Source organism: Aquarana catesbeiana, linkage group LG03 (genome assembly GCF_042186555.1).
Source record: "Aquarana catesbeiana isolate 2022-GZ linkage group LG03, ASM4218655v1, whole genome shotgun sequence".
NCBI lineage: Eukaryota > Metazoa > Chordata > Amphibia > Anura > Ranidae > Aquarana > Aquarana catesbeiana.
The window spans coordinates 515,823,834-515,837,495 of record NC_133326.1 but is presented as its reverse complement, the minus strand read 5'-3'; the positions used below and the strand labels follow the sequence as shown (position 1 = coordinate 515,837,495).

Genomic DNA, 13,662 nt, shown 5'->3' with positions numbered 1-13,662 from the left:
GGCAAGCAGAGTGGCATAGAATTGCAGGCAAGGTTAAAGTGACACTAAACTGTATTTAACCACTTCAATACCGGGCACTTTCCCCCCTTCCTGCCCAGGACAATTTTCAGTTTTCAGCGCTGTCGCACTTTGAATGACAATTGCGCGGCCATGTAACACTGTACCCAAACTAAATTTTTATAATTTTCTTCCCACAAATAGAGCTTTCTTTTGGTGGTATTTGATCACCTCTGCGTTTTTTTATTTTTTGTGAAACAAACAAAAACATTTTTGAAAAAAAAAAAAGTTTTTCTTCGTTTCTGTTATAAAATTTTGTTGTCTCCTTTACAGATGGGCACTGATGAGGCTGCACTAATGGGCACTGATGAGGTGGCACTGATAAGGTGGCAACGATGAGGAGGCACTAATAAGTAGAATTGATGGGCAATGATAGGCTGCACTGATATGCAGCACTGATGGGCACTGATAGGCTACACTGATATGCAGCACTGATGGGCACTGATAGGCGGCACTGATGGGCACTGATAGGTGGCACTGATAAGCGGTACTGATGGGCACTGATAAGCGGTACTGATGGGCACTGATAGGCGGCACTGATGGGCACTGATAGGTGGCACTGATGAGCACTAATAGATGGCACTGATAGACAGCACTGATAAGGAGGTACTGACAGCCATTACTGATGGGCATCTGTGAAGGGCACTGACAGCCGTTACTGATGGACACTGATTTGCACTTTGCTGGGCACTGATTGGCAATTTGGGTGGGCACTGACTCGCAGCTCATGGGCACTTATTGGCATTGTTGTGGGCACCTCTGATGGGGGCTGTGCTGATAATCAATGTGCTGACTATCAGTACACACTACCCCCCACTGACAGGAGAGCCGACGATCAGCTCTCCCTGTCAGCGTGAACCGACGACAGCTGATTACCGGCACTTCCTGGTTCACTCTGTGATCAGCTGTGGTAGGTCACAGCTGATCACGTGGTAAAGAGCCTCCCTCAGAGGCTCTTTACCACGATTGGAAATGCGGTGTGCCAGAGTGATGCCACACCACCGATCACCGCGCTGCACGCCCCCCCCCCCCCCCCCCCCCCCCGCGCGCGCGCGGGCGCGCGTCCCCGGCTTGTCCTGCTGGACACCCAGTCAGGATAACTGAACCACTTCCTGGGCATCATATCGCTATGGGCCGGGCGGGAAGTGGTTAACTATGTATTCTTTATTCAACAAGGCCCTTCTGTTGCTCTCAGCCTCCTCCAAATCTCCAAACTCTCAAACTCTTTTTTTTTTTTTTGCTGCTGTGATCTGACTTCCTGTTAGAGGGTGGCTACATCCACTCTCCATATTCCCCACTGTATGTAGGAATGTAGTCACCTCCTCTTGCTCACTCCTAAAATGAACTAGGAACTATGGACTCTGGGATTTGTAGTGTGCATAGAGCAGTGGACATGAATGCAATTAACGTGCACTCCTCGTTCCAAACAAGTGAATTTGAGGGAGTAAAGGGGAGGTTTAGGAGTTTAAGGAGGCAGAAAAACACAGTAAAAAATAATTTCATGAAAAACAGATAACAGAGCCATTAAAGCGGGGGTCCACCTATCTATCGTTTTTTTTTTTTTTTTTTAGTTTATTCACAAACTTTTCTTCTCAGCATTACATACTGACATATTGTGTGTAATATGTCCGCCTGTGTCAGATTTCGGCGGAAAGAATAACTTATATTATTCACTGCAGGCGGTTTCCATCTTCATTGTGGGCATTTGAAGCCCACAAGCATTTATTTCCTGGATGTGGTGAATGCTGTGCTCCCAGCATTCACCGCTCGTTCCCGCACATGCTCAGTGGCATCCTGGGAAGCCTGAGACTAGCTCCCAGGAGTCTGGGAGAGGCTAGAAACACGCCTCCTCCCACGGGAGGAGAACCAGGAAGTGCAAAGAAGAATAGAAAAATAAAAGGTAATTACGCCGATTTAAATTTTTTTAAATGGCATGTCAGCATCTAGGCAAGGAAGAGAATACATACAGATATTGTTCAAAATTTGGGTGGAACCCCGCTTTAAGTAGTGGATGTATATGGATTATATTTGGGGAATATGGATATTGTTTAGTGTCACTTTAGGTAGAAGGGCCCGCTCACACCTTTGCAGCTGTATTTAATTAGCAATTTTCAATTATCACGTGATTCCACACATACATTAAAGCCCGTTGTTCTGGAACTAAATCTGTTGATTTTACTAATTCCCAAGACAGTTATGGTCAAGGCATGATTATAACTGTCACAGTTGCTTGTGCTCGCAATGAACTGTCAAGCCATCAAATAGCTGGTGTCATACCTCATCACACGTGCAACACCATGACAGCTGCAGATCAAACAGAGGATAAGATGGCAGCTTCCTTGGCTGTAAAGGATTGGAGGGCTTAGTTTTACTTTAAAGCGGCATTAAACCCAACACCAAAAATGTAGGATATTGGAGCTTACCAATCATTGGATGTGGTGGCTGCATTAGTTTTTTTTTTGGCATTTTTTCCTTCTGTTTTCACCTGGTGATCTGGCCAGTAACACACCTCCTGTATTAGAGCGCCCCACTCTGGATGAAGGAGCACAGGAGGCAACTTTTGATGGCAGCATTGTTAATTTGGGGGGAGGGGAGTGTTAGCAGATTTAAATACATTAAAAAATTCAAGCCGAACTCTAGCTGCTTTATAATCAGTTATGGCATACAGCTTTTTTTTTTCCTTTAGGGATAAAGGTTTTACATAACTAAATAAAAGCTGATCATTGTAAGCACCTCAGCCAGTGGTAAATGGTTAGTCTCATTTCTGTAACTGATACGTCTGCAGTACAGCTTGTTCTTTTGAAAAACAACAGACTTACTGGCTGGATCAGTAGGTGAAAAAGAAAGAAAGACCAAAAAAAGAAAACTAATGCAGCCATCACATCTAAGAATTGGCAAGCTGCAATATAATAAATATTTGCTTTGGGTTTAATACTGCTTTAAATTTGCTCTAAAGGCAGAAGTTTTTTTTATTTTAATGCATTCTATGCATTAAAGTGGTTGTTAAGCCACTGTAACCTGTATACACCATCAGCACTGCCTCCTATTGCAGTATCCAGCTCTGTGTGTGATTTATAAAAATAAATGCTGCAAATACCTAATTTCACTGTCGAGATTGTGATCACATGACTGGCCAGCTTTCTCCTTTTCTCCTTAGAGAGATGCAGTGGGTGGGGCAGAGATTCCTCTGCTGATGTCAGTCTGGAAGGGAGGAGCCGAGGAGAAAGCTGGCTGGTCATGTGATCGCAATCTCAGCTCTTATATTAGGTATTTACAACATTTATATTTATAAATCATTCACAGAGGGGAACACTGCAATAGGAGGCAGTGCTGATAGTGTATACAGGTTAGTGTTATGAGAGCAGCAGGAGGGGGGAGGGATAGCTCACACACAGACAGAGAGGGGAGGGGGAGGAGTACACAGGAGCAGAGAGGAGAGCAGATAGCAGGCTGCTGATGACAGAGGCACATAAACTGACCAGTGTCTGGTCTCAGCAGCCATGATACACTGTGGTCAGTTTACGGAGAGGAGGGGAGAAACTGGCAGGATCAGCCAGTTTTTTTAGGTGTTACAGGGGACCAAATGACACAGGACAAGCACTGTGTCATATAACATGCTTTAAAGGAGCAGGATCCATTTTTTGGGGGGGTTAATAAACGCTTTAAGATAAAAAATCTCCTGCAGCAACCCCCCAATACTTACCTGAGCCCCAACTCGATCCAGCAATTGGCACCTCCCTTCTTATACTGGCTGAAACACAGCAGCGGCCCCATTGACTCCTTTTGCTGTCAGTTAAAGTCAGTGAGCCAATGAGGAGAGAGAGGGGGCAGGCCGATCCGCGGCTCCATGTCTGAATGGACATACAGAGCAGCAGCTCGGCTGGAGTGCCGCCATAGCAAGCTGCCTGCTGTGGGGGCACTTGGCAGGAGGGAGGGAACAGGAGCAGCGGTGAGGGACCAGAGAAGGCGAGGATCTGCGCTGCTCTGTGCGAAACCACTAAACAGAGCAGGTAGGTATAACATGTTGGTTATTTTTAAATAAAAAAAAACAAAAAACAAGACTTTAATATCACTTTAAGGCTCGGTTCACACAAGATGCAGTGCAAATTGACAGCGAATTCACTGCAAATTCGCACCGCATCTAAATTGCAAACCTGTTCATGCAAACTGATTGCGGAGTGTATGTTTAGTTAACGACACCCCACAATCACAGACATCCCAACCTGCAAAAACTCATTTCAGGGAGGTGGTAAACTGATTTCAGGGAGGTGGTAAACTGATTTCAGGGAGGTGGCACTTCGCGCCCGCAACCCCCCGCGGCAAAATATTTTTTAAATCACCTTTTTAATATTTTTCCACAGTGCTTCTGGGGAAGGGGGTGGGTGGTGGTGGACGGTGTCAGTATTTTTTTTATTTTTAATAATTGTTTTTTTTTTACAATTTAATGTGTTTCTTAATTTTGTTTCACAATGCTTTTTGGGGGGAGGGGGTTGGGGCAGTGGACGGTGTTGGTAGGACAGGGGAGAGTGGTGTTAAACTTTTTAATTTTTTTAAATTTTTTTACAATTTTTTTTTTAGATTTTTGGGGGGGCTTTGGTGAGATGTCAGCATATACACTTGCTAATTTTTTTACTTCAAAGCAGATTTTATATATATATATATATATATATATATATATATATATATATATATATGCTCTGAAATAAAGTAAAAAAACATAACAAATAAACAAACAGTGTGTATATGTATATATATATATATATATATATATATATATATATATATTGTCCTATGCTGTAAGGAGACTCAACACAAGAAGAACGTTTGTTCTCTAGCGTTTGAGAATTCTCCCATTAAAATCAATGCAATTTGGAGCCCTAATTACAAGGACAGATTGTTTCGTGTTGATGGGGATGCTAGGGGCGGAAGCTGTTTGCAGAGATGTCTGCGGGGACAGAGTCTATCTTCATAGCTGTTCCCCGCCACACCGATCATTCCCGGGAGATCGGGAGGCGCTTGCGGGTGTGCGGGACCCACCGCAGAAATGCGGGAGTCTCCCGCACCTCGCGGGAGACTTGAGATGTCTGCAATCAGTTCGCAAAACGCAGCGCTATTTGCAGAATCAGATCGCATGGGTGTGAACACCCATGCGATCCAATTCTGGTGCGAACCCAAAAAAAGGGTCCTGCAAGCCTTTTGTCCGAACGCGATGCAAATTCAGCCATACAGTTTGCATGGCTGAATTTGAATCGCACAGACATCACGTGATCTGCACATCAATGCGGTGTGAATCACATGCAATGTCTGGCATCGCACTAGTGTGAACCGGCCCTAAGTGTGTTTATATATGGAGCATTTACTAGTAGGCAGTACAAAAAAAAAAAAAACATACAAATGATGCATTTTCATTGCCTAGACTACTACAAACCTCACAATGCTATACAATGGGAAAAAAGACAGGTCATATTTTCCAAATCATACTGCAAAACAGTGCCTAGACCAGGGATATGCAGTTAGCGGACGTCCAGCTGTTACAAAACTACAAGTCCTATCATGCCTCTGGGTGTCATGCTTGTGGCTGTCAGAGTCTTGCTATGCCTCAACAACTGCAACAGCTGGAGGTAATTGCATATCCCTGGCCTAGATTATTAGGACTATGAGGACATGCACTGTAATACATTTCAACGCTTGGCCCTAAAAGTATGTGTATAGAGCGTGTCCAAACAAGAGAACCTGTCCCTTTACCCTGAATGGTTTGTTCAATGATACAATAATACGTATATCAATGATTCATGACAATATACTGTACAAGTGGTTGAACTGTAGACACCAAATCCTACAAAGTAATATAAACAGTACATACTTCTAATTGTATCCAATCCCTTTTTAATTGGTCCAATAAAAAATTAACTAAATGAAGCACTTTAGGCTTTCCATCATCAGTAAGCAGGGATAATTCCTCTCTGTGAAAGACATTATTGCATGTTGCCATGGTGACGCGGTTAAGAGATTCTTTAAAAGAGCCTGAAATACATCCCCCAACCCATTACAACAATACCATTTAATAATACAAGCTGATAATAGTTTATACCATGGGATTTTTGTGTGGGTTTACCTAAAGAAAAAGAGGTGAATCCAAACAGTTCTTGTGATCTTCTTCACAAGGGAAGGATCATCGATTGTGTTCTGCGAGCTGCAAGAAAAAGGAAAATAAAACCTTCTGTTACAAAATAAGAACCAGTGAGCGTAGAAAAAAATGTTACCAAATATATATGTAAATGTAAATGAATATATATATATATATATATATATATATATATATATATATACATATATATATATATATATATATGTATGTATGTATGTATGTATGTAAATATTACCAAACCTTTTTAGAATCTTTATTTGTAACACAGAGAGTACAACATAGCCAACAATGTCCTACTGATGAGGGTTTGCAAGTAAGAAAACAGAGGTAAATGCATCGACATACATGGCTATAAAAACATAGGGTATAAACGGGGATGGGGAGGGAACCTAGGAAAAGAAGGAAAAATATAGAACAACATTGCTTTCCCCTATGTGACTCCTGGGTAAGCATTCTGACTGAATAAAATAAGAGATCAATTCAAAGGGTAAACTCCAAAAACTCCTGGACGCTCCACCATGAAGCGGCCGCAGAGGACCCCACCGGTCTTCTGCGGACCGGTGGGGTCCTCTTAACAACAGTAATTCTGGACCTGACAGAAAAAAAGGAAGACAGCTATATACAGAAGATCTACAGTTATAAAAGCAAATTTGGGCAGCTGATGAAGCCTAAAAAGACATCCCCTGAAGTAGTCGCAGTCAAACTAATGAAAAAAAGAGAATGGCTACAATGTGAACCTAGGACCTTATGATTGATTTCATCATGCTTTTTAATATTAGTTTTTTTTTAACTATTGATCTTGTTTCCTCTATTTTGAGGTGCCAGCACCACTATTGTTATTTTTAGACTTTTTCCACACTGCTCCATGCAGTTTTCCTGCAGCACAGGTGCAGCGCAGTGTACTCGCCGTTTTTGTGCAAGTGACCCGCACTTTCCCATAGACTGCTATTAGATCAGGCGTTTTTGGTGCGTTTTCTGAAAATGTACCAAAAATGGCAGATCTAATTAAAGTCTATGGCAGAGTGCGAATAACCTGCACAAAAAACGCGAGTACACTGCGCTGCACCTGTGCTGCAGGAAAACTGCACCAGAGCAGTGTGGAAAAAGTCTAATAATAACAATAGTGGTGCTGGAACCTCAAAATAGAGGAAACAAGATCAAAAGTAAAAAAAAAAAAAAAACTAGTATTAAAAAGCATGATGAATTAATTTATAATAAACAAGCTTATTTCTATAAAATGTATCAAATGGATCAGTAAATGAAATGCAGCCACAATCAGGGTGATTTACTAAGGAGTTGATTCAATTCAATACATTTATTAAATATTCACTTAAATTATCTAATCAAACTCACATGATTGGATAACTAAAATGAATATTCATTAAGTTTATTCTCAATACCTTTAGTAAATCAGCCTCTGCTTTTTTACTCACAGTGATGTGCAGCTGCAATGGACCTAATTCACTAAAGAAGAAAATGTTCATTTTAAAAGGAATTATCACCTAATTTAGTGAATGAGGTGAAACAAAGTAAAAATGAATGTTGCAAAAAATACCCAAACATGTGCATGGAAATAAAAAAATAAATAAAAAACAGGATATTTGCTTGCACATAATTGGAAGTCTGCACAACTTTGCCTAATTCGTTAAGCCCGAGTTCACACTGCCCGCGACTTCCACGTGACTGTGTCATCGGACCCCAGCGTGACTTTGGCACCACTTGCATACGACTTCTTTAACAGAAGTCAATGCAAGTCATATTAAAGTGGGACCAAAAGTAGTGCAGGAACCTTTTTCTAAGTTGGAGAGACTCAAGTCACAGCGATTAGACCAGTTCCATTGTACAGAATGGGGTCCGACTGGGGTCTGACTTCTGGAAACATTCCTCAGAGATTTTGGTCCATATTGACATGATAGCATCACGCAGTTGCTGCAGATTTGTCGGCTGCACATCCATGATACAAATCTCCCATTCCACCACATCCCAAAGGTGCTCTATGCTTTCATGTTGTTTACTTCAAATCCCGACCCTACCATCTGAATGTCGCAGCTGAAATCAAGACTCCTCAGACCAGGCAACATTTTTCCAATCTTCTATTGTCCAATTTTAGTGAGCTGTGCAAATTGTAGCCTCATTTTCCTGTTCGTTCTTAGCTGACAGGAGTGGTACCCGTTGTGGTCCTCTGCTGCTATAGTCCTCCTGCTTCAAGGTCCGATGAGTTGTGCATTCAGAGAAGGTTTTCTGCATACCTTTGGTTGTAAAGAGTGGTTATTTGAGTTACTGTGACTTGACAAAGCGCTGGACGCGAAACATGTTGTCACGGTGACGGGACCATGCACATGATCTGCCTCCCTGTGCCTTCTCTCCACTCCCTCCATTGGCTATAGCCGTGTCCTTTGGCGCATGCGAGTGACGTCATCGCTAGACGCTGCATCTGTACGGTGCCACTGCAAGAAGATTCATAGAGCCTCTGGTTAGGCATACGCCATTCCAGTGGCGGCTGGTGCTCAAAATTTTTGGGGGGGCGCAAACAAACTGAAAAGTTCTGAAAAAAAACCCCATCAATTGCAGCCTCACTTTACCATCAATCGCAACCACTGTGCCATCAAACGTAGTCACTGTACCCATCAATTGCCGCCGCTGTGCCATCAAACGCAGCCACTGTGCCAATCAAACGCAGGCACTGTGCCCATCAACTGCTGCCACTGTACCATCAAACACAGCCACTGTGCCATCAAACGCAGCCACTGTGCCCATCAATTGCCGCCACTGTGCCATCAAACGCAGCCACTGTGCCCATCAAACGCAGCCACTGTTCCATATCAAATGCTCCCACTCTGCCATCAAATACTGCCACTGTGCCATCAAATGCTGCCACTGTGCTCCATCAAATACAGCTACTGTGCCCATCATATGCAGCCACTGTGCCCATCTTATGCAACCACTGTGCCCATCTTATGCAGCCACTGTGCCCCATTAAATGCAGCCACTTTTCAGCATTGAATGCAGCCACTGTGCCCATCATATGCAGCCACTGTGCCCATCAAATGCAGCCACTGTGCCCATCAGATGCAGCCTCACTATGCCCCATAAAATGCAGCCCTTCTGTGCCCATCAAATGCAGCCTCACTGTGCCCATCAAATGCAGCCTCACTATGCCCCATAAAATGCAGCCCTACAGTGCCCATCAAATGCAGCCATTGAGCCCATCAAATGCAGCCACTGTGCCCATCAGATGCAGCCTCACTGTGCCCATCAAATGCAGCCTCACTATGTCCCATAAAATGCAGCCTTATTGTGCCCATCAAAAGCAGCCTCGCTGTGCCCCATCAAATGCTCCCAGTGTGGCCTATCAAACGCAGCCACTGCGCCATATCAAATACTGCCAGTGTGCCTCCCGTCCACCGTCTGTACTTACCCTGTCTCAGGAGCGGTGGGACAGCTCCTTAATGTCTTCTCCCGTCCTCTGTTATGATTGAACGCCTGATAGGCATCCAATCACAGTGCCTGTTGTTTCAGCCAATCAGGTGACAGGTAACAGATCCGAAACGGAGAGGCAGTTTAGTGTTAGGAAAGCGAATATTCATTCGCTTTTCTAACACAGCTGAGTGGCGCTCGCAGATCACCTTATTTGATGCCTATTAGAGCCTATGGCTCTAATCAGATGCTAAAAAAAAAAAACCCTACCGAAAAGGGGCAGGGCGCCTGAATAGGGGGTGGAATGCATGATTCTATCTATTGGTGCTAGAGGGGGTGGCTGGAGAGAGGGGGCGGCGCCCCTGCGCCCTTGCGCCCTTATGTACACACCGTCACTGCACCATCCCTAGTACGGATCAGAGGCTCCCTATCATCCATCCTCTCTGCTGTTTGGATTATCAACCATCAACACCCACGACACCGCTGGCAACCACAGTGACACACCTAGGACCCTTCCATCCGAGGACAGGCATGGCCTTATGGAATTCTGAGATCTGCGGACTATCGGTCGTTTGGGATGGCAGTTCCCATGTAAGTTTCAAATTGTTTATCAATAAACTACTTTTATTAAGGAACTTATAGAGGCTGTTTTTTACATCATAAGACTGAGTTTCATTCTCCCCCACTGTCACGGAGCAACACACGAGAGTCTAAGCGATGTATGGAACGAATTGTTGCATTTTTATCATCTCCAACCAGTCTGCCCATTCTCCTCTGACCTCAACAAGGCATTTTGCATCCACACAACTGCCGCTCACTGGATATTTTCTCTTTTTCGGACCATTCTCTGTAAACCCTAGAGATGGCTGTGCATGAAAATCCCAGTAGATCAGCAGTTTTTGAAACACTCAGACCAGCCAATCTGGCATCAACAACCATGCCGCGTTCAACGTCACTTAAATCCCCTTTCTTCCCCATTCTGATGCTCAGTTTGAACTTCAACAAGTCGTCTTTACCACGTCTCGATGCTTAAATGCATTGAGTTGCTGCCATGTGATTGGCTGATTAGCAATTTGTGTTTCCAAGCAATTAAACAGGTGCACCTAATAAAGTCACCGGTGAGTGTACATAGTTACCTTTCCCAGAAAAATGGTCACATTTACAGCTTACCCGTTCCGGCTTCCATAGCAACTTGTGTACTACCCCTGCCTGGAGGGCAATTTACAAACAGCAGGGCACTAAGCAACTATGGCCTTCCTCTAAAGCCGTGGCATATTGCACTGCTGTATGATATAAGCCCTGATTTCCATCTTTTATACATAATGATTACAATGTAAATGCAAACACAACATACAGCACAGTTCTATGGAACACGCAGCTCTAATTACTGAAAACGATACATTTCCTTCCTATATCGAGGCATCTGACCAAGATGGGTTCATAATGGTGTTTACCTCTCCTGGGAGGGGGTGCTGCAGTCCCCAGCTTGGTGTGGGTGGATGTTTCTCAGATGCTGCGGATGTAAGAGCTGTATAGAGAGATCAGTCAGCTAAGCTTAGCTAAGCCTATCCCTTCCTGTCTGAGCACCTGCTGTACATGTATGCTGATCATACTGCTTACACTGACACAGGGGAAAACAGCCTGGCCTACTGGAGCACAGCAACGCTAAACCAGGAAGGAAAGAAAAATAAAAAAAAAATCCATCACCTAATATATAATTATGATATAAGATAATGACATCTGATACCCAGGAGCCGGCGCTGGTACACAAATCTGCTTAAAGGAAACACTTCTGTTTAGAGGGTAGATTTATACAACTTTGGACAGCTTCAGTAAAACTAACAATGAACTGCTAATTCATCAATAGGTCCTATAACTGAAGATGCTTAAAAAAAAAAAAAAAAAAAAAACATACCATGTCAATGCAACCCACAGAGGTGGACTACCACCATTTAAAACAATTTCTAACCTGAGAACATACGTTGATGTGTGTTAAAACGCATAGGCACAATGGGCCAGAAGAGAAGCAATCAATTTCTAAACATGCGGAATAAATGATTCATATTCATTTCCATCCACAATCATTAGTCAGCAGTCAGAAAATGTCAAGACTTTAGTTTATTTGATGAGTCTATGGGGTTGATTTACCAAAGGCAAAGGCAAATAGACTGTGCAGTTGCACTAAGTTGCTCCAGAGCTTAGTAAATGAGCAGAAGCTCTGCTGACTTCCATCATCCAATCACATGTAAGCAAAAATGGTGTTTTTAAAATTTTCCTTGCATGTGATTGGGTATTCTTTACAAAGTGGAGCTTTACCTCATTTACTAAGCTCTGGAGTAACTGCACTTGCAGAGTGCAATTGCAGTGCAAAGTGCATAGTCTATTTACCTTTAGACCCCTTTCACACTGGGGCGTTTTTCAGGCGTTTTTCAGGCGCTTTAGTGTAAAAAAAAAGTGCCTGAAAGAAGCCTCATCTGCAATCCCGATGTGAAAAACCCGAGCCCTTTCACACTGCCAGCGCCCGAAAAACGCTGGTAAAGCGCCGCTTAAGACCTCTTTCACACTGGGGCTTTTTCAGGTGTTTTTCGGGCGCTGGCAGTCTAAAAGGGCTCGGGCCATCTGCGCACCCAGCCCCGGGGCAAAAACACGAAAGCGCTGCAAAGAAGCTGCTTGCAGGACTTTTTTTTACGCCCTGCCAGCGCAGCGTCCCAGTGAGAAAGCACTCGGGCTTTCACATTGAGATTGCAGATGAGGCTTCTTTCAGGCGCTTTACAGGCGCTTTTTTTAACGCTAAAGCGCCTGAAAAATGGCTGAAAAACGCCCCAGTGTGAAAGGGGTCTTAGTAAATTAACCCCTATATGCCTGTTTTGTTATATTACCTGATGCTCATTATACCACTGATATCATGCTTTTCTGGCAAAAAAAAGTTAGCATTTTGTCTATTATTACTATCATCATTATCATTATTATCACTATTTGTATTATAATAATTGGTTTTATTAAATCCATATTATTAATAAAGCAACACTTTTTAAAAATGTATTTAAACGAGAAGTGCAGGATTTGAAAAAAATTAACATTAATCATACTAACCTACTGTATGTGGATGCAGCATGTGTCCCCCACCACCTCTACACCGAGACCTGAGTGATCAAAGAGCAGCGATCACTCAGTTCTCAGTGAGCAGACAGCTGGTGATTATCATTTACCGCCTCTCTGCTCTGCCCCTCCAGTCCTCACTGGAGCGCCTGGCTGTGAAGGGGGCGGGAGAGGCTGGCTCAGGCTCTCAGTGGCATGCTAAGAGGATGAGCCGGCTTCCGGTCAGGCATCTGGGCGGATACCGACATTATTGTCAGGATCCCTCCAGAGCCTGGACCAGCTCTATGACATCAGGTCTGTGAATGCAGGCCACAGGAGTACAGAACTACAGAAGTACAGTGCACTCCTGTGCACTCCTGTGACCTACAGGAGAAGTATGGACAAAGAGCTTTGGGCATACTTCTTTTATCCTGAGATTTTATCAAATCATACCAAATATTTGTTACAGCTTATATATACCCTTTGGTTATGTTTTTATCTTATTTTACTATAATGTCTCAATACGCCTTCCTGATGAAGTGGCCTGCATAAGCCAATGAAACGCATTGATGGTGTTACATTTTATCATATGATCAATAAAGAAAATTTCAAGCATCTCCTCCTCTTTTCGCGTGCCTCTGCTATCTACACTACCCATTTTTCGTGCTAAGCTTCTTCCACTTCATATGGAATAAATTGATTGCTAAGGCTAGAGCTACATATAGGACTTTTGATTGCACGACTAAGAAAAAACAAATTATAATTTATGCCACACAAATGCGCGTGTTTGTGTTTGAACGTTTGAAATTTTTGTTAGGGCACTATTGCAAGGCCCCTTTCACAACAGTGCATTGTGGTCAAAGGCGTGTTCTATCACAATGCTTTAAGTGCAGTACGATACTTTGCGGTGCCATTCCCACTGGTCAGCTATGGGCTTTAATTTAGTTTTGAATGGCACTGTC

The 13,662-nt window shown here is 43.3% G+C and overlaps 1 protein-coding gene across 3 annotated transcripts in view; it reads right to left on the bottom strand.

The window, feature by feature from the left end:
• The window catches only part of CYFIP2 (cytoplasmic FMR1 interacting protein 2), a 134,934-nt gene that overhangs the window by 101,522 nt on the left and 19,750 nt on the right, over positions 1 to 13,662 (bottom strand). The window contains exons 1-2 of one of the 3 annotated variants that reach the window (XM_073621168.1): positions 11,077 to 11,209; positions 6,173 to 6,250 (exon numbers count right to left, since the gene is read on the bottom strand). The gene's annotated coding sequence lies outside the window, so the exon portion shown is untranslated. Of the gene's footprint in view, positions 1 to 5,920; positions 6,027 to 6,172; positions 6,251 to 11,076; positions 11,210 to 13,662 lie in introns of those variants that run through there. The other 2 variants (XM_073621167.1, XM_073621169.1) reach the window with 2 other exon arrangements.